The following is a 20,582-nucleotide window of genomic DNA, read 5'->3' as shown; positions in this document are numbered from 1 at the left end:
AAACATGGCAGGGTGCACAGGGTCTCTTAAGAGCTGATAGACCTCAGCTCTTAAAAACGTTGATCCCTAAGTACCAGGAATCTAGATCTTCCCAGCAAAACAAGCTCCATATTAAGCAACCACTTCCGCCTGCCTGGATAGTGGGCACCATGCACGATGGTTCAGTGCTGTTGCACCAAGTATTTGGTCTCTTCTGACCAGCACACTCCTTTCCAATCCTGATGCTGATTCAGTGTCCAACCAGCATGTTTCTGACACCATAGCATTGGATGATGTTCAGAGGTGAGCTGAGGGTGTTTCTTGGGTAGTCTTCTTTGGAACCCATGTCCCTGAGTGTGCAGCACAATCATTTGGAATATTGTTCTTGCATTGTCCATATTGTATTGCGACATCAAATGTCGCCCACTGACTTGCCATTGAACCTGTACAACGCGCTGCACTCTTCGCTCACCACGAACATCCACTTTGCGTAATCCTTTTTAGTTCTGTCGGCGGGAGGTAGTTTGATCCTTTCAACACCATTCTTTGTACACCTTAAGCACAGTGGGCGGTGAGCAGCCGACAAGATGTGCCGTTTCCGACATGGGAGTATCCAACTCACAATCTCCCACAATCATGCCCTTTTGAAACTCCGCGCGATATCTTTACTACCTCCCCCCCCCATAACTGCTAGCCTTTATCACTTTGAGTTGCACGACCAGATGCAAATTATCAGTGCTCTAGATATTACGGATGTGGTGGTCATAATTCAGTGATCCCTGATTGTATATTGGTACTAACTTTGCTTATAACTATTAGTGCATAATGTTGTAGAATGGAGTGTTCACGTGCCGCTTTTAATGTTGTGCGAGCTGAAAAACTCGGAATAATTCAGGGTGGGAAACCCTTCACCCTCCACCAGAATGGAATCCAGGCCTTTGCGACAGAATGGCATATGGCGTTGTATCGTTCCAAGAAGGCTGCCACAGAGTTTTGAGACACGTGTTATGTCAACAAGGAAATGCCATTCGACTTCTCACTGTCCGCAAAGTGAGGGTTTACTTAATACCTCATTAAACAGAATTTTTTCACCGCTTTCTTAGAAGCAAATTTGGTATTTGATAGACTAACCAAGCATAAGAGGCGATGTCCAAGAATCGGTTATCATCGCAAGGAGCACTTGCAGAAGTGTCTTAACTTACACAAATGGTTTATATGCGCAATAATAGTGGAAATTAATTGCACGTGTTCGGATATGTGTCAGTAGTGTCACGAGCACGGCCGACTGAGGTCTATCTGTCGAAAGGACGACCCAGAAAGAGGGGGGGGGATCGACCATAAAAGGGTAGTGCTATTCACCCTGCAATTTAATCGCATATCAAGTCCAGGTTGTTAGGGCCAGGTCCTGCTATAACGCGTTCCTCTAGGGGACAAGGGGCGTCGCGCGCCATTCCATCACGCACGAGGCTGCTTGCTGTCTCTATTCCCTATCCCTCTCATCAATAAATCTGGCGTCGGCTTGGTAGGGCCATGCTCCTCGACACGTCTCGGAAGGCCTCGCTTCGCTCTTCCAGCTGGAACAAAAACGGGCCTTAAAAACATTTCGGTGTCCAAGATGTGGAAGGAAACTGTACACCTCGCACTGCACACCGTTAAACACCCCGAAATGTGGTGTTCGAATGTAGTTCTGGATATAAGGGGCAGCGTTTAAGGGGGACGAGACCTTTAAATGGTCGTAGATGGTTCACTTCCTAGCAATACACCAGTGGAAGGGTGGATGGCCTTGAAAGCCGAATGCTTCTACAGAGCACGTATGCGTGTGATTGCCTCTCTCTCTAAGTACTGTACTATGGTATCTGAAATACGAAAATTATATATTTCTATGGTCGAAAGGAAAACAGAATTAAACAATCGTGATCAAACCTCGGGAAATATGTGAAGATTAATATTTCTGACCACTACAAACGACATTCTGCTCGACATGTGACGTCACTTCAGTCTTGTGACAGAATCTTGCGATCTGAATGGTAATGCCTTAAGTTGCATTTGAGAGAAGGCCGATTTTATTATATTTAAGCCGGTTGTGAAACTCCTTGTCAGTCCGTCACTGAACTGCTAACCCCTAAAGCATCCGTTAATCGCAGACCCTCTCGGATGACAGTTAGTGACCTACTAAATTCCTCATTCTTTCCTTATCTTTGTCCTCATACAGATCAGTGTCTGGTAAACAAATAGGCAAATGAGAGACAGAAAAAAAATCCTGACCGAAGCGTGATTTCATCAGGAAGCAATCCTGTGGATCATTAACATTAATTTTATTCTGGTCCTCATTGTTATCCGACCTCCAAGCACAAACAGCAGTGACGTGTATTCCATGAATTCGCGAGGAGCATTGCATGGTTTTGAATACTTAAACTGTGATACGCTTTCACTGTGGCATAAATAACCATTTTCGCAACATCATGGAGATTCTGTGGCCTGTTTTAAACAAGAACGAATTGGACAGTATGTGGCAATAGAGGGCCCTTTCGTGTGAGATACACTTGCGAGACTGCAGTGGTAGTCCAAGTCTCTAGGAAAATAAACAGAACTGGGCTTTTAGGATTATTCATTAGTTCATGCTTCCCTACTGGAAGAGAAGAAATTCTAGTGATTGATCACTAATTAACCTCCACACTAAAGTCATCTTTGAAACACCTAACACCAAGCTTTCAGAGAAACTGATAACTTTTACCAATTTTACGCATCCTATCCAGGGAGGAATGTTGGTCATATCTAACCATCGTCCGGCAAAGCGTGAAAACTCCCATTTGGTGAACGCAAGACATCTACCATCCGGTTTTACTAGGTTGAAGCAAAATTACAGGGTGGTAAACCTCATCGATTCAGTTCGTTCATCTGGTTTGCTTACGAGCGAACCGGGATCGCGTGTAGGGAAATAAAAGGGGGCAAACTAATGTCTTTTTACAGCCCTAATTGTTGTTCATGCGTTAGCTTTCCCCGCTGGGGTGTGAAACTCCCAGTTAGTTAATTAACGATTACCCTGCAATAAAATCAAAACTCGGTGACACAGTTCGCTTGTCTGGAACAGGCCTAATGAGCCCAAGTACCGTATTCAACACGAACAGTATTTTCACGATTATCTACACTGAGTGAACACTGAATTATGTCCACCTACTTAATACCCTGTTGGGCAACCGTAAGCATGGATAATAGCCGCCATTCACCTAGGCATTGACTCTACTAGATGTCTGAAGACGTGCGTAGGGATCTGCACCCATGCTGCCAACAAGGCTTTCCACGGTGTCCATACGCCTCACTTCCCAAAACATCCCATAGGTGTTCAAACAACTCGAGCACAGTGCGTGCCCGATGCCATGGCGCACTGTCGTCTTGGATGATCCCGTTTTTGTCCAGGAAAAAGTGCAACGTGGCAGAGTGCACATGGTCTCCTAAGAGGTACAGGTGGAACTGATCAGTGAAACGTTGGTCCATATGCACCAAGGATCTAAATCTTCCCAGCAAAACAAATCCCATATTAAACAACCACTGCCACCTGCCTACAGAGTGGGCACCATGCACGATGGGTCCAATGGACTCGTGTTGCACCAGGTATTTGGCCTCTTCCGACCAGCTCACTCGTTTCCAATCCTCCAGTGTTCATCCAATGTGTTGTTGACACAAGAGCATTCGCCATCGACGATGATCAGCGGTGAAGAGAGCGTGTCTCTTGGATGGTCTGCTGTGAAACCCCAAATCTCTTGAGTGTGCAATGCATCATTATTTAGGATATTGTTCTTGCATTCCCCATATTGTCTCAAGCTAACCTGCCATTTTGGGGTGGTCATAAATCAGTGATCACTGAGTGTAGGTATTAAATTTTATCAGACGATATTTTATATTGGAGGCTTGCAATGATTCTGCATACAGGTTTGCAGTAATCGTACTAAGTGCTGCCATCTGTTAATACAGTGTGGTTTTTATATTATTTATTATTACTTTTTTTCAATCTAGCAGCATTTTGTTTCAGAATAGAGGCAATGTAATAAAAGATTAACTTGCAATTTTCTCTTGACAGTTCATGAAATTAAAGTAAAGAGCTGTGACAACCAGAGCGGAGAATTTCTGCAAGACCGTTGCGTGTTCTCTGTGACCTTAGTTTATGCTTCTGAAGAGTGCCAATTTCCCAGACACAAATCTATTATACGTTGTTCTCAATGACCCCAATACAGAGCGAGCCTCACATCGTATACGACTAAAGTCTGTTCGGTTTCTAGAACGATTTGGGTGGCTTCAGAAACGCTGACGGGTGGTGGTATAGGTGGATTATAATTTTATTTTTCCTTTATGGTACGGTCTCACTTCGAGATACGCTTATGTTGAACGAAAGCCTTCGTGACAATACCAAAAAGGTCAAGCAAACGTTCTATCCAACACACTCATTACAAGGGGAATGGTAGTTATTACTAGTACGATATTACCGAAAGACATAAGACACGAATAGGCTATCATGGCGATTACGGACGCAGAATAATCGGAAAGATCAAGGTTGAGGCAAACGAAAACAATTGACTTCAGTAAACAGACCGAGTCTCGGTTTAAAGAAATTTTGTGTGGGACCCAGTTCTAAGAAGGGGTAAACAAGGACGAACGATGTTTTATCATTCGTTCTTTCTATTTATAAATACGTACCAGATTTGTACGTGCCCTTAGGTACGGCGCACGGCTTTCGGGTAAGGTGATCATTAGCGAGCAGAGCCTCAGTCCAATGAAACTGGTTTCTGGGCTTTCCTAATACTGTATCTAGATCACACGTTAACGATTGCTGTGTGCATCCGACAGTGACCACACGCACACACATTGACTACACTAACTCTTATGCTATCAGGAGTCTACTACATTTATTTTGTAGAGTTTTAAGGCTTCTTTTTTTTTGATATTTTCATGACTGGGTTTTTCCGGTCTAATCTGCAGCTTTATCAATGTGCTTTTATCCCAACTGGACTCATTACTTTGTACGAATATTCTTAAGCAACGAGAGGCTCTAACGATTTCAATGTTCCAAAATAAAATAATTTAAAACCAATCTTTATCATTGTGTTTGGTTATGGCATCCATCAATGGTAGTCTCTTATATGATCATCAGAATTTGAATTTTCGCTTTCTGGTTAAATCATTTAAGCGAATACTAATATCCATTACCGTTGTCCATACCAAAATCTATCTTCTGGATTATCTCTCTTTCTTTTTATCCATTTCCAAATCTTTCTTAACATTGGATCCTACCACATCCTGGAAACTGTTCCCGCAAATAAATAAATAATTGAATTAATATTGATTCAATTTTAAGATTAAATTGTTGTTGGACAGCGTACGTAAAATTTGTACCCTTCACTCAATCGTAACCAAGACACACTCGTGGCTCCTATTTAACACCTGTTTTGTTTTAATTATAAAAATTAAATTCATTTTTAGCTTTTTTTATTGAGTTTAAAACGGTGGCCTATTAATTACGAGTTGCTGAACCCAATTAAAAATATTGAAAGAATATAAAGGGGAGAAAGAAATAATAATAAAGAAATGTATCGTATTTTTGTCAGCTGTTCGCGTTTAGCCACCGAAATCAAGCCATTATGGAAAGATTAGACACATATTGCTGGCGTCTCACAATAGTTCCCCAAAATTGTACATATATTACAATTAAGAATAAAAGCTTTAATTGTGATATGAGATATACACAATTAATCCCATCACTGCATAATAGTGCCAGGGATTATATATTCCAGCAATCTGTGGGCCCCAAAATTGTAGCAGGCCTGGTTACCTACAATTTAATGACCCTGATTTACATTATGGATTAAATAGGTTTTACGAGGAACGAGCTGTTGATACAGAACCCATTCATAATGTGATGTCCAAGATAAAAAAATTCTCTAAGTTTTGAGAAATTCGGATATAAAAAAGGTATTTTCCTAATAACTCCTATGACGGATTACTGGATACACTAGTACTTGAAGAAATATCCTATAGGATATTTAGTGTAAATTTTCTTCAAAGAACGAGAAGATCGAGGTGATCACAGGAACAACAGCAATTAATGTTGACGATGTTTTATGGTATTCCTAATAACGATTCGACCACTTGAGAAGCGTGAAATACGCTTCTGCCAATATGTTGTTATAGTTGTTAGCCTCTGTGGTAAATGTAATAAAAATAACAGAGTCAACTCAATGGCGCTTTCTTTACTCCCACACTTCTGGTTCGCTTGGCTGTTCCCCTGTGAAGCACGATCCCTGGGAGGGGGGGCACTGCCTCGCCCTAGTTCCCCATTGAATTTGTTCACGGGACTCAATCATTAGTAAATCTGTGGCCATCAGTTAAGGTATATTGAACATTATATCACTAATTAATATAAGATCTTTCATAAACACGCTGAAACCTTTCACGTAATCACGTGCTCTCTGAATCTGAAGCGAGTAGTCTGTAAGGGGCGCAACTAATAGTCAATGATCTGATCCATCATTTGGCATTTACTAAACGTTTTTCCTTTTCCTCGTATTTTTATGGGTGTTCACAGCGGGCGAGGAATAAAGGTTTTCATGTCATTTCACACAGGGAAGACCCACCTGCAATTCAGGTTAAATGGCCAAGGTACGTGGATGGGATACTGCTGAGATGTTTCATAAAGTCCCCTCTACGGGGTACAAAATTCCTCTTAGTTCATCAGCGAAACTTAGAAACTACGTAAAGAAATGAAGGAGATGACGTTAGTCTCTCAGGTGATTCAAAATTTGCTTGACCCAAATAGGAGCAATTCAAATTTATTTAATTATCAGATTACGTAATCAGAAAGTAAGAAATTTTAATAATGTTGAAAATATCCACTCTTTTCTTGAGGGAAGGGAGAGGGCGGTTTTATACGCTGTTTTGATAGGCAATTTGAAACATTTTGGGGGGTTGGAACAAGAAAGAGAAGGTGGAGAACTTAAATGGGAACGTACCTGATCTGCCAAGACCTTAATTTGTCTCTCACTGACATCCTCGATATAGTGAGAACATTCTACGTGAACAATTCCTACAGATCTACAAGATTTCTTGCTACTTGTCAGGCTAGTTAAGATCCGTCACCCTTGAATGCTGTACAATAGTCCATTAATGTGTCAATCTCAGTACAAACAACACGCCTGTACAGCGAGTAAAAATAAATACAAAACGCATGCATAGCCATACACGTAACAGCCTTCAGCGCACTCTCACGGGAATGCTGGTCATTACGTGGAAAAACCATTCTGACAACGATAAATTGCATTCACCCAGGTTTCTTCTTTGGATGTCAATTAGAGAGATAAATCGTCGCATCTTTCTGTAAACTCACGAAGCCTGATCCTGTAAGTTTCTTTGCACAATCAACAAATGAACTGGACCCAAAATGTTGGATGGTGCGGGCAGGAGAAAGATGTCTCATGCTATTTTTTATTAATTCCTAAACTAGTTGTGATTGCGCATAAGTGCGCGTGTTTTGAGTAACCAGGGGACAAGCCCGTGACTGCTAAATACGGTGCTGCTTCTTGTATTCCCTCTTTCATCTGAACTTCTCTGACCATGTGGTCGTCCTAGAGTATAAACAGAAAATTTATTTATTTATTTTATAAAATACGACAAAGACCTGTCGTGAATTAGTTCAAAATCTTAAGGGCCCTCCTCTGTTAAAAGTAAATACGAATCACATACTTTCTCCAGCGGTTCTGGGTAGCTTCTTCATAAAACAGGTAATCGAGCCAAGATGACCTTGACAACTCAGACGACATCGGGTGGTCTGCGTGCGTGCGTGCATGTGTTTTCGCTCTCTTCTGACCTAGACTTCATCATGGCCTCTTCGTGCTGTTTCTCCTCTTGCAAGATGGTTGACCTTATCGACAGCTATGCTGATGGCTTTGATTCACTCTGGTTTCTGCCGAGATTTTAGACACGGCGAGGTTTAACGAAATAATGGCAATCATAAATGAAATTAAAAGTTAACACTCGGTTACCACAGAAACGTACTTTAAACACAAACACGCAGCAACTTTATCTCCGTATGACTTAAGTGACGCCCTCAGAAAACAGAATTTCACGGCTTTAAGTAAAAAGGAACTTTGCTTCTTGGAGATCCAATGGCAACAAACATTCTGATAACGTTCAGCCCTATAAATATAAGAGGATGGGGAGGGGAAATGACGAGTCAGATCTGATTTGTCCCTTTGAAGAATTGGGTAATGGTAGTGGACAGGCATAGGAACTAATTCTTAATTTATCATTCGAGTTTAAAGTCTCCTGTTACTGATCAGTATTCACCCATTTCGTTTTAATTTGTATCCCTTAGAGTTGAATATTCCTATAATGGAACGACAGATACTTCTCCAAATAAACACTTGTATTATCTATTGACCAAGGAGTTACTGGTTTATTTTATTATTATATTTTTCTTATTATTATTTCGCTGGTTTATTCACCAAATCACAAACATCTGAAACTATTACATTTCTTACGTGCAGATGCATGATATAACTATAAAAGGAGAAAATAAAATTTAGAACATTTCCAAAATAACAAAGAATGGATTACTTGAAGTCCGTTCAGGTCCAAAAAAAAAAAAAAAAAAAGGCAAACTGTTGAAGCAGACCATGAACAAGAAATCAAAGTAATTCTTAGCAGATGGAACGTTTTCACCTTAAAAGAGATGTGACAAGAACGGATTTTCATCGTGAATTCATCATCGATTTTCATCATTTTCATCGTGCTAAATGACATATATATTTGTACACAGCAATGATGAACGAAAGAAACATATCACTACCATTAAGTTAGATGAGCTAGCTAAAGAAAATCAGTTTTGACAGTCGACGGAAAAAAATAAATAGGGTCTTACTCTTGTTACCTCCGGACAAAGATGACCTCACAAGGAATGTATAGGTCAACGTTGAGCCAATGTTGTTATGAACTTAAAATGGAATTTGAATACTTGCATCGTTATAAAGCTGTTGCAATGCCAGCCCATATTTGCATAAACTCATTCTGATAAACAGAAGTAGCAACCCTGGTGTCTGTCGATTGTCAGACCTTCAGCCTTGACCTATAGGGCACAACACCACCCCACCAAATCAGACTAAGCTCACCATCACTCCCTCTTCCCTCCCTTCAGTACTAGAAAGGAACCTCTATCGACACCCAACCGTGGGCAAACTCGCTACACCAGCTTAAGAACGTCCTCCACGCTGCATATAATATCAGAAAGCATCGTAGGGGGGAAAGAGTGTTACAGCGTCAGCCAGACTGAGGTTATTTTGCATTATGCACGGACATAAATTGTAATTTGCAGTCTTAATCTTCTGTCGTAAATATGGCATAAAATACGAAGAAATCAGACCATCGCGGTTGCTTTACGATGCCCGTGATCGTGTTGAGACTGTTACTGGAAATTCGGCCTGGATTTCGCTGCCCACTTATGTTTCCCCGCATAAATATTAATGCCCAGGTTTGTAGCGGATTTTAAGATCGTTGCAGGAACAGCATTAAGTGCTAACTGGCCAGTATTTCAACCATGGCACTCTCCTGACAGTGACTCAACAGCGCCATTCTTCAAGGAATCTTTTCCGGACCACCCATGACCAGCGATATCTTTTAAAGACGTACCCTATTCCAAGGTATAGATGCAGTGTTAATGACAATTCCTGAGGGTTGCCCATGAAGTACGCCACTTGAAGTAAATACAACTCTAACTCTGCTTTACGGCATGGAGGGATTCATTTAATAAGTATGCCGGAGCGAGAAGTTTTCGGCAAACAGCCCAACTTCATGATGGACACTCGGAAGTGGTTAAGAGGGAACTCCAACCCCCTACTACATAAAAACTTACCCATCTGATGCCAGACTACACAACTGAAAGCAATGACCTCAAACGTCCGTCTGCAGAGCCAGTTAATGGTCGCCATTACTTCCGTATCCTGTTATCTATAGTCATGAAAACGGAAGCAGAATGAATGCCGACTCCTGTCCTAATCTATATGGTTTTCAACAGAACTACGACATCCGAAATTAAATTCTTAAAGACCAATAGTTATTTTCAGTTTCAGTAAATCACAATAAAATAAAACGGTTAGTAAAAAGGATAAAAAACTGCAGGTGAAGTTTCATGCTTTCTTTCAAATGCACGTAGTTCTGTACAGTGTTGGTGATATTCAAGACCGTGGTAGTCAACTGGTAGGGATAAGCTCTAAGCAGGTGTAGCACTCAAATCCAAAGCCTCCAGTCGGTCCAAAGAGGACCAACCATTTCCAGCTTTGGAAGTCCGTAGAAAAAACGGGACCATAAAAAACGAAGATAGATAAAAATAGGGCATAAAAAGTCATAATTTTAACGCATATTTATTTAACAAATGCTTTCCTAATCTTCCTTTGTGCAACTGCACTAACAATTGAGGAAAAATCTATTTAAAAAACTATTTGAGGTCCAGGCTAAAGAGCCCTCATAATTGCTGGACCTGGACCGGACCTTGCATTTATAATGTCACCCTCTACGTTTACCAGTTTTAGGAGCATTAGCAACCAAGGCCATATTGATCCGTGTATACTGTCTGTAAATTTCGTGTGCTCTGAGGTCGATTTTCTGTTTCTTGAACGAAAAACCCGAGTTTCCGGGAGAAAAAACCATGGGTGGCCTCGCCTGAGACCGACTACCTCTGCCACTTTGTGAAAAAGACCCATAGAAATTCCTCTCTCTTCATTGACGGGATTTGAACTTAGGTCTTTTCCACCTGGTGGAGGAAGAATGTTGATTATTAACCGCTGCACTACACTCGAATACACTAACGGCAAATAATCACACGACAAGGGCAGAAGGTAAGTAAGGCCATGAGGCATGCATGGCTATTAAACTGGTCCATTGAGTGGTAGGCTGAAAGATCTGGCGGCAATTGTTAAATTGTCCGAGGGCCAGCAAAATTGGTTCAAGGCGAAAAAACTTAGGTGTTACAATCCAGTCTGATATGAAATCTTCATGCGATATAAACAGGCGGCTAGGAAGATACATGGCGTCCTGTCCGATTATAATACCTATGCTAGCAGGTAGAAGGACATCATCTTCCTTCTTTACAAGACAACAGTTATGCCGCATTTGAAATATCGTAATGATGGCTGGAGACCGCACCTGACAAAAGATATGGAAGTACCGGAGAACATTCAAAGGAAGCCAGCGAGATTAGTGATGAGTTCAAATTGATGCAGATATGAAGAGCGGCTTGGAAGGGGGTGTACTAAGGTTTGACAACTAGAGATCTAAGGGGGAGATCTGATTCTAATCTGATCTTACTGATCTGTAAAAGGGCGTGGCATTCTCAAAAATACTGAGGAACTTTTGATTGATTCTCGACAAATGAGGCGTGTTTCCATTTGAATGAATACATAAGTTTCTCAGAATTCCCGAATATAGTAGACAGAATCCTTTTGACATTTCTATGACTTTTCATACCAATTGCACATCACACGCCAACTTCTCCAAAGTCCTTAAAACATGGTTTCAGCAAAGCAAAGGGCCTGTTCATGCTTCTTGAACCTTTGTAGCTCTTTAAGAAAGCACCTGATTTCTTTCAATATGGGGGGGGGGGAGGTTGAAAGATACTGCTGATTCAAATCAATCTCCTTTATTGGAAGAAATACCAGTAGAAATTCAGCATTACGTTCATTACAATTCCCTTATCATGACTTGCGTTTTTTTAATAATGATCACATAAAAAGCTGTTTAAGTTTTAAAAAAAAATCCATTTTATTTTTTACTTCTAGTCTTAAATTCTTCCTTGACTTAACTGCAATACTCGGCATTAGGTTTAAAAAAAAAAAAATGTCAACTTTGCACAGTTCAAATCGTTTTTCTAAAAACTTTTTAAATAATTCTTTTGCAATATAGCATTAATTTGATTGCTCGATTCATATTTAAAATTTTTCCTTGTTTTTTTATAGCATCTCGAGAGTAGAACATAAAATAATTAGATCGTTTTACCGTTGTTTGACTGTAATTAAAAGAAAAAAAAACCCAAAAAACTTGCTGATCACACTGAGCTGGTAAAATGAACCCTGCCTTTATATGGATCACATTATTTCACACCACGTGCAGAAGGAAAATTCACCACCTGGGGATTCTAAGTGGGTTAGCGCCGCCCCAAATCGGATCCGTGCTTCCAAATTTCACTAAGGATTAAAAATGCTTTTGAAATAGAGTGAATTCTATTGATCTCCAACTATATTTTCAATACATCACCTCGCTCCCCTCGTGCATTGTTGGTTGTTGAGCAGTCCAGATGTTCCCAAAAAAAAAAAAAAAAAAAAAAATCCTGGTGATGCCAGACAGCAAACGCATTTATCGAACTTCGAAACTTGTTTGTTAATGTGATGCCCCCCCACACCCATACCCAGGGTGATATGTTAAGGTTCTGTAGAGCACACTTCTTATATCTATACTATTAGTCAGTTTTCCCTATTTAGAGAGCTGACTGTGTCACCAAACAACACTTTTGCAGCCTGTTGCTAAGTGCCAGGTACAACAGCAATAAAACACATCGCCTGATAAGCGTTAAGAAACTTGCAGAACATCTAAAAGAAAACTTTCGCATTCCATTATCTGCGTGTGGCAAACAGAGAACTTTATGATCCTGTGCTGATGACCTCATCTTCTGTGTTATTTTCTATGAGTATTGCTTACCTTTCAAAGAGGATTTAAAAAAGAGAGAGAGAGAGAGAAACTAGACCTATAACTATATAAAGCAAACTTTGGATAGAAAAAGAAAAACTTTGTTTCGCTACTATTAATGTATTTATACTCTTCTTAAGCGTGTAGTTTAAGCTTTTATTTTAGAGATTTTGCATATTATTGCATTCACTGGACAAGAAATTATAAACCTTTTGCAATTAGCGTCAACAGATAATTAAACGTGCGATATGCAAATCTACGTTGTCACATAGAATGACTACGCCTTCCTTCTTGGTTTTTTTTTTAATTCGATCCCGTCATGGGGAAGACAGGTGATCGATCCTTCCGATTTTCAGAATGGTGTTATTGTTGAAGCACGAGCAGGAGCCACAATTGAGAAAACAAAGGAAATCTGGTGTGTCGAAAGCAACCATCTCAAAAGTATGCAATGAGTGGAAGACGAAAGGAGAATGGAACTCTGAAAGGAAGAATTCGTCAGAAAGTCGGCTCCAAGAACGAAACTGCAGGAATTTAAAGCAAAAATTGTACATCACATTAGAAGGTCCAGTGTGCAGCAAATGACTGAAAAATTCAGTTTAGGAAAATAAAGACCCTTTTCCAGCCGTACTATGCGGTGGGAGTTGAAGAATATGAGATTTGGTAGTGGTGTGTCTATACAAAAGTCACTTCTTCCCCAAAAAACTTCACGAAGCCGTACATTCAGATTGTCTCATGTCCACCATTCTACCCGACTGGAGGTGGTATTATGGTAAGGGGTATGGTCTGTTGGTACGGACTTTCAGTTCATACCGTTAGAAGGACACGTTACTTCCAATGAATATCTTCCTTCAGCTTGCAATGCTTCATTTTTACTCGGATTGCGATGGATTCTTTCAAGATGACAACACAACTATCCACAGTGCATAAATTGTATCTGAACGGTTCGAAGAACATTCCCAAGATTTCCAATATCTATCCGATTTCTAACATCTACCCTCGCTGTCTAATTCCCCACGAATGATTCCGATTGAGAATGTCTGGGATACGTTGGAAGTGGTAGTTCAGCTTCGCAGTTCTCTACCGACCAGAATATAGTAGCTGAAAAATATCTTAATCAAAGAAAACTATCATGTTAGGGGCCACCGAAGAGCCAACTCATATGCCAACGTGTAATGTGTCCTTAAATTTCGTATATTCTCTAGTCGATTTACCTGGATGAAAAGCCCCAGTTTTCACAAGAAAGAACGGTGCTTGAGATCGAGTAATTCAGTCACGGGATTAAAAATTGCCCATTAAACTTCCTAATCACTTCAGGGATTAGAACCTGGGCCTTTTCCATACGGCGTGGGAGAACCGTGATTTTAACCACTGTGCTACTTTGCAGCCCTGATGGAAGAATGGTTAAAGCTGGAGATAGACTACTCCTAAGACACCTAGCGGAATTCATATCACAAAGTGTACGGGCTGTAATTCGAGAAGAAAAATGGGTGGTGGTTTCGTCCTAGATATTAATAAATTAATTTGTTTGCTAGTGACTGTAGTATACGTATAATCTTTTTTGTCTTTTTAGGCTTTAGGCTTGTAAACGACAACAAATGAGAAATTTGAACAAACATATTCGCCCACTTTCATTGTGATGTCTGAGTATCCAAAATATGCCGACATTCATTCGCGCATTTTACTCCCGGGTACATCCATGCTTCTTTGTCAACGTACCACCACCGCCATGGTTCGACGATTGTGCTGCTCAAATGACGAAAAGGGAGAATTTTAAGCTGGCATTATTCACCGTACTTACTCCTTGGCGCCACCGTTGTAATTTATGATAATTTCTGCATTTAATCGCGATTTGTCACTTTCCGGAACCACAGCAGTGTCACTGAAATAAGAGACTTTACGTTAAGGGGGCTCCAACTGAAAGGCCGCCATAACGCTTTATTTCCCTGCTTTATCTTTAGAAGCATCTTGCTCTTAATCTTATTCCATTCCCACCCCACTCTGGCTCGTTGCATATTAAGCGACTCTTTAAGTAATTGCCATGAAAGCCGAATGCCTGTTAAGGTATGTCTCTCACTAGTAAATCTGCCAATACTCGAGCCCCTGGCAAGGGTGGGGAGACTGTTTCGAAGAGGTGACCTTGTCACACCTTCCGACAGATTCTCCCAACGCCATGCGTGCCCCTGTGGGTGTCGTTTTATCAAAACTGATTTAGCTACTTCAGGCAATGAACTTCTGCAAAGTGGTTCTCGTGCCAACACACGCTCTAACTGCTCAAGCACTTTTTTCATTAAATTTACCTTAATCCGTTTCGGGTCTAAGGAAGGCTGTAACACCAGAATTGTTCAGCGAATGCCATCGTTTAAATTGCTCACTGGAACTATAGACTCTGTTCCCTTGTAATCCACATTGATTTCGGGTAAAACTTATAAAATATGAATTCGACAGCCTAATCTGTTAACAGATGGTGAATCTGAAGACGGAATTCAGAATGGGGTCAGATGTCTCGCAAAGGTCAGTGTTTCTAAGCGGGATTTCAGGACTCGTATAAAACAAGGGCAAAAAAAGAAGTGAGTTTTAAATCATTTTTTTTTTGTTTTCGGATAAATAGCCGATGTAATCCAAATAAATGAATAGCCCCTTGCGTACTATTCAGTAGTTGATTTCGTAAAGTGAACCCAACCCACATAACCATTTTTCTCTTTTGATATCATTAAACAATAGGGCCGGAACATGTTTACCATTATGGTGAAAATTAATGGACAACATTTTTCAGAACGATCAATCTTTATTATTCGCCCCGCACGCCACCCCAGTATTATCCAGGAATAAAAATCGAGAATTACAATAGTTCCGTCCGGAATTAAACACCTAGTGAGGTCATCCGTTGTGTGGTATCTCTCGATTTTTCAAGAGACCCTTACGACCATGCGCAGAGATGAAAATAGGCTTGGCGGATGGATTCTAACAATACTTTCATTCTTAAAATTGTATTTGCGTAGGAAACCAAACACCTCTGCATCAAATAGTTTTGTTTTATTCACTCCGAAGACTTAGGTTATGGGCGTTTCTAAGGTCGTGTTCCCGATAATTAATGGGGTGTCGCCATCACAGACTGACACTGTAGTTAGACAGTTGAAATTTTCTGTACAGCGTAAACATTAATATGCCGTTGATCTATGTGGATTACTACGAGATGCATTACAGCTGTGACAGACCACTACTGGGGTGTGTTAGTGGATCTGTCCACCAGTAATATCACCACCTAATTCGCGTGTGTTATTTAATTCGAGTTAAATAGCGGCAATTAATAAGGGGGGAAAATACCCGTTCGCATATTCAAGTTCCATTTTAAAGTCTTGTTCAGTTACAACCACAAAATATTTAGTTCGTGACACGCCTTTCAAACAAATCATTTTCCTCTAAGCGTAGTATATTCTTTTCATTCTAAAGTCTAAAACAAAGCGCATCGGGCATAATTCCAAGAAAATTACGCCCTCTACATAAGTAGACAAAAAACATCACTTCTGAGAAACGCCCACAGTAATGTTTTAATCACGTGTTTGTTGCCTAGACAACAATGATCAGTTTATGGCAAGACTGACTATAAACTGGGGTTTTATTGGGCACCTTCGTACCTTTTATTTCGTGTCTTCGAAATAAAATTGGCGTTTAAAAAATGGTAGTTATTTAATAGGGTACGCCAATTATCCTACATAGAATTATACTTTTAATTTTTAAGCGCTCATTAATATATTTTGGTTTGATGATTTTAAATAATAAAAAAAAACTTGTTCATTAAGTGCTGAAGCCAGCAGAATCAGTCTGAGAGAACATTTGGCTGATAGGTATTATAGCAAGTTACATAGCCCAGGCTATGGAGGTTGCTACTCCATAGAAAAAATGTGCTCACTTTGTGAACGGTTCTTACCTTCATAGGAAGTCACCAGCCAGTATTCCGCAATGTCCTGTTGATAGAAAAAGGTTGAGTGTTACTGGTTCTATCAATAGGCGCAATTCGCGGTACATCATTTAGCACTAGGAAAAGCCATACGTGACTCTTGGGAAACCGCTGCAAGGAGCAAAAGTCACGTGGAGTGACCTCGCAGGCGATTTTTCTTTTTTACCTATTGTCATGGATGAATGGTACTGATGTGAGCCATGATCCTGTAGTCCCAAAGCTTATCACATTAAACAAAGTGTCTACTGCAGAGCTCAGGGCGGCTATTCCTTCATCTCTGCCTTTCTGTGTTGTCCGAGAAGGAGTTGGGATTCTAAAAAGATGTGCGTGGCACTGGTCGTGGAAGCTGAGACGAGATGACACAGACGTGTATTAGGGCATCGAGTATTCTAGTGGCCCACTTTGAAGCAGGGGACAAACCCACATGAGGGAGAAACGAGTCGACTTCCAGCCTGAAATGAAAGGAGCTATCCGGGAATATCTTCATTCTTTAGAACGAAAGGCCAAAAAGTTTTGTGTAGACCATCGGAAGGAAAGATCAACGTTGACTGTAGGCTGAGAGTATGAATGGCATCATCATACTGAACAGCGAGACGTACTGAAAGTTTCTGAAGTACAGATTGAAGCTAGCCAGCAGAAGCAAAGGTCCTTTTGCAACACCTCCTGTCGTTAATACGGGTTTGAACCCTTGAAAGAAGTCTTAGCAGAACTCGTTTTGATATTAACCACGTGATTTAATTTCAATTTAATTAATTTATATTATATTTAATAATAAAAATAACATTCTACAATTATATTAAATAATATAATATAATTATATCGAAATGATAATAATGAATTGTTTTGAAGTGGTATCAGAGTTTACATCAAAAATACAAATGTTAAAATTGTACAAATCCTGACAGTGAATTTATATCCTCACGAAAACACAGTCGGTACAAACTAAATGCTAAATATGCGTATAATAAAATATTGTATACGACTACGGTTGTAAACAAATTAAAATTATAGATGACTCTAACCAGGACGCTTCAAATTTATGCTGTCCCTTTTTAGAATGTCTTGGGAAGACGCTAACGGGTAGATAGCATAAATTAGCAAAGGGCTGGTGGAGGTGTTGGGAAGATATGTGGAGAATTCTCCACGCCTACGCCCTTGACTTATATTACCTGTAAGCGAGAAACTAAAAGGTAGCTGAAGATGTAAAATATTGAGGTAATGGCGTTCGTATAATCCGACATGAAATTCTCCCAGAAGTCGATGATATACAAAAGTCCATATCTAGAATATTGTACGCAGCTATTGAAACCATATTTCAAAGAAGAATGCGAATCTCTTGGAAAGTTCAGGTATTTCTGAGATTACTCATAGTTATGATCGCAATGACTGCCTTGCTAAGCCTATAAACCATCTAAGTAGTGATCTGGTGAAGAAATTTAATGTTTAAAAAAATGGTAGAGTACATTGAATATCAGAAGTATCTCTTTTCTCTTCCTCCATGGAATAAAAAAAAAAAAAAAGTATTCCCACCCTAGCTGCTCAAACTAACCTTGAGGAGTATGAAACTTTTAAGTAAATTTATGGATTGAATACGAAGATATAAATAAAACCTATTAATTACGGATTCATGGTCTACAATAATGAAGAATGGGCAGGTTTAGATTGGACTTGGAAGATGCGGAGAAAAATCTCAGAAGTGGGGACCTCGTCCCCTCTGGGACTTCGCTAGAGGCCCTCAGTACACTTATTTGCACATCCAAACAAAACACTTTATTTCCTTGGGAAGAGAAGAGGAGACTTTTCAGTTGTACCCCGGCCGATGGTACCCAAACTTTGCTTCCTTGCGTCACTCGCAGTTAGACTCAACCTTGACCTGTCTATTTATCAAGTGGTTTTAAGACATATCAAGCCTTTCCCTGTGGCATGATGCGATCTGTAGCTTCAGTAAACAATAATTAAAGGCAATATTTATACAATTTTGCAATCTCTTCCAGCCTGATAATATTCTGCCGGCTTTAAAGGTAATTTAGAATCCCTTCCAGTAAAATGTTTGTTACTACCATTCCGCACTACTGCCTTTTTCTTTTTCTTTTCTTTTTTTTTTTCTTTCACTTAATAATAGTTTTATTTTCGCCTCCTTAGGCCTTGGTATACCAAAATTAGAAGAGCAACCGCAAGTTTTTTTCGGGTAATTTCATCAATTTACGATCGCATTATATTACCATCAACCCGATTCTAATTGAGGTGTGTTTCAATGTGCCCGGAGTAATGGCAGGAGAGAGAGAGAGAGAGAGAGAGAGAGAGAGAGAGAGAGAGAGAGAGAGAGAGAGAGAGAATAATCATACCTGACTACCTACGATATATAGAAGCGAACTTGGACTTTTATAAGCTAATCACGGTAATTATCGCCTTCTTTCTCTTCACGATGTGGGCACCTGACGATATAGGCCAACGTGTAATCACCTTGCCAGGGTCTGGGCTACCTGCCTGAGAGTTGGCGAGAAGTATTGCAGAGGTCACTGTAGTCACGATGCGACTTTAGGAAGACGTTTTGCAACTGTGTGTTGTGTGTACGAGTGAATGACACAGTCACGTGCTAACAGGCGCACTCGAACACGTACAGCCATCTACTGTGCACGTTTCTGAAAAACCTTTTTGTGAGTGGCGAGTGGTGCTCCTTTCAACACTTCTCGGAGGAAGAAGGGAAGAAAGATTGAATTACGCTCTACAACTGTAAGGGAGGTCTCTGTTTTTCCACCCGGAATTAAAGAGCACCTCTTACAGGGATGCCTAGGGAAACAGGAAGGCCGGCACTCAGCTCGTGCAGCTGATGCTGAACATTGTCTTGCTTGGAGGGCCTGTCTTAATGTGGGTTAAGACACGGAACAGTCGCTATGGCGACGACCCTCTATTTCCCCCTGGTTGGACCGTTTCGTGCCGGGATGCAACAGATCCGGGCGCCCGTCGAGAGGGGGCGTCGGAAACCGACGTTGTGATCGCTTAACAGCGCATTATAATAATTATAAGATAATCGCCGTATTGGTGGAGGTCGTTGGACACCAAACCGTATCTAACCCGCGATTCAAAAACTTGCGCTATTTTCGGATATCGCCAGATACAATTTGGAGAACTGGAAACAGGCCTGATATGAACTCTTGTCCCAGAAAGGGTCAAGAGTTCAAACTCAAGATAAATTTTTCTCAACAAATTCTGACAGTATTTTCCTTGTCTTTTGTTATTGTAACCATTTCTTTGCGCAATATTTAAGGTTTCTTGCAAGGGCCCCTTGCGGTGCATCAAACAACCAGATAATAAGAACAAATTTCTTGATATGATCTCTAGAATATTAAACAAAAATGATATACACGAGGTGTCTGATCTGAGCACTTACTTTGACACCCTTTAGAGAGCACAGCGAGGAGGAGGAGGAAGCACCTTTCTGGGACTAGAGATGTATCGAAACGCTAAACCAACCATATGTAAACAGATTTTTCATCAATTCATGTCCTATTAGTATATCACAAATAAAAGGAAGCAGTTTTTTTTACAGTATTTGTAGTGAAATGCGGAGGTAACTCGTGATATGACAGACCAATGCCATTAGTCAATAAACTATTTCTCCATTGCATACTTTTTTTTTTTGTGTGTAGTATAACAAAGTGATGCAACAAGTCCTGTTACTGTGTGCAAAGCAGCGTGTGCTGGAGGAATAATTTTAATGGCACCTTTCTCCTGGCTCCAAACTTCCTCGTTATAGCACTGTTTTTATCATGAATACATCGATTTTTCATGACAAAGCCAAATAACATACAATTTAGAGATCATCCAACATTCTTTAATGAGCGTGCAGGGACTTCCTAGTCAGAGTTGTTGTGAGGATTATCAGTTATTACTAGCATCACTCTCGTCAGTGACAAGATTGGAA

At 40.3% G+C, this 20,582-nt stretch overlaps 1 protein-coding gene across 2 annotated transcripts in view; it reads right to left on the bottom strand.

Annotated features, from left to right (window-relative positions):
* Nucleotides 1-20,582, bottom strand: part of LOC150080534 (semaphorin-5A-like) — a 240,986-nt gene that overhangs the window by 203,471 nt on the left and 16,933 nt on the right. The gene's annotated exons all lie outside the window — the stretch shown is intronic.

Source organism: Mastigoproctus giganteus, chromosome 9 (genome assembly GCF_048544385.1).
Source record: "Mastigoproctus giganteus isolate SK-2022 chromosome 9, ASM4854438v1, whole genome shotgun sequence".
Taxonomy (NCBI): domain Eukaryota; kingdom Metazoa; phylum Arthropoda; class Arachnida; order Uropygi; family Thelyphonidae; genus Mastigoproctus; species Mastigoproctus giganteus.
The sequence above is the reverse complement of the archived record's forward strand: the minus strand, read 5'-3'. Positions and strand labels throughout refer to the sequence as shown.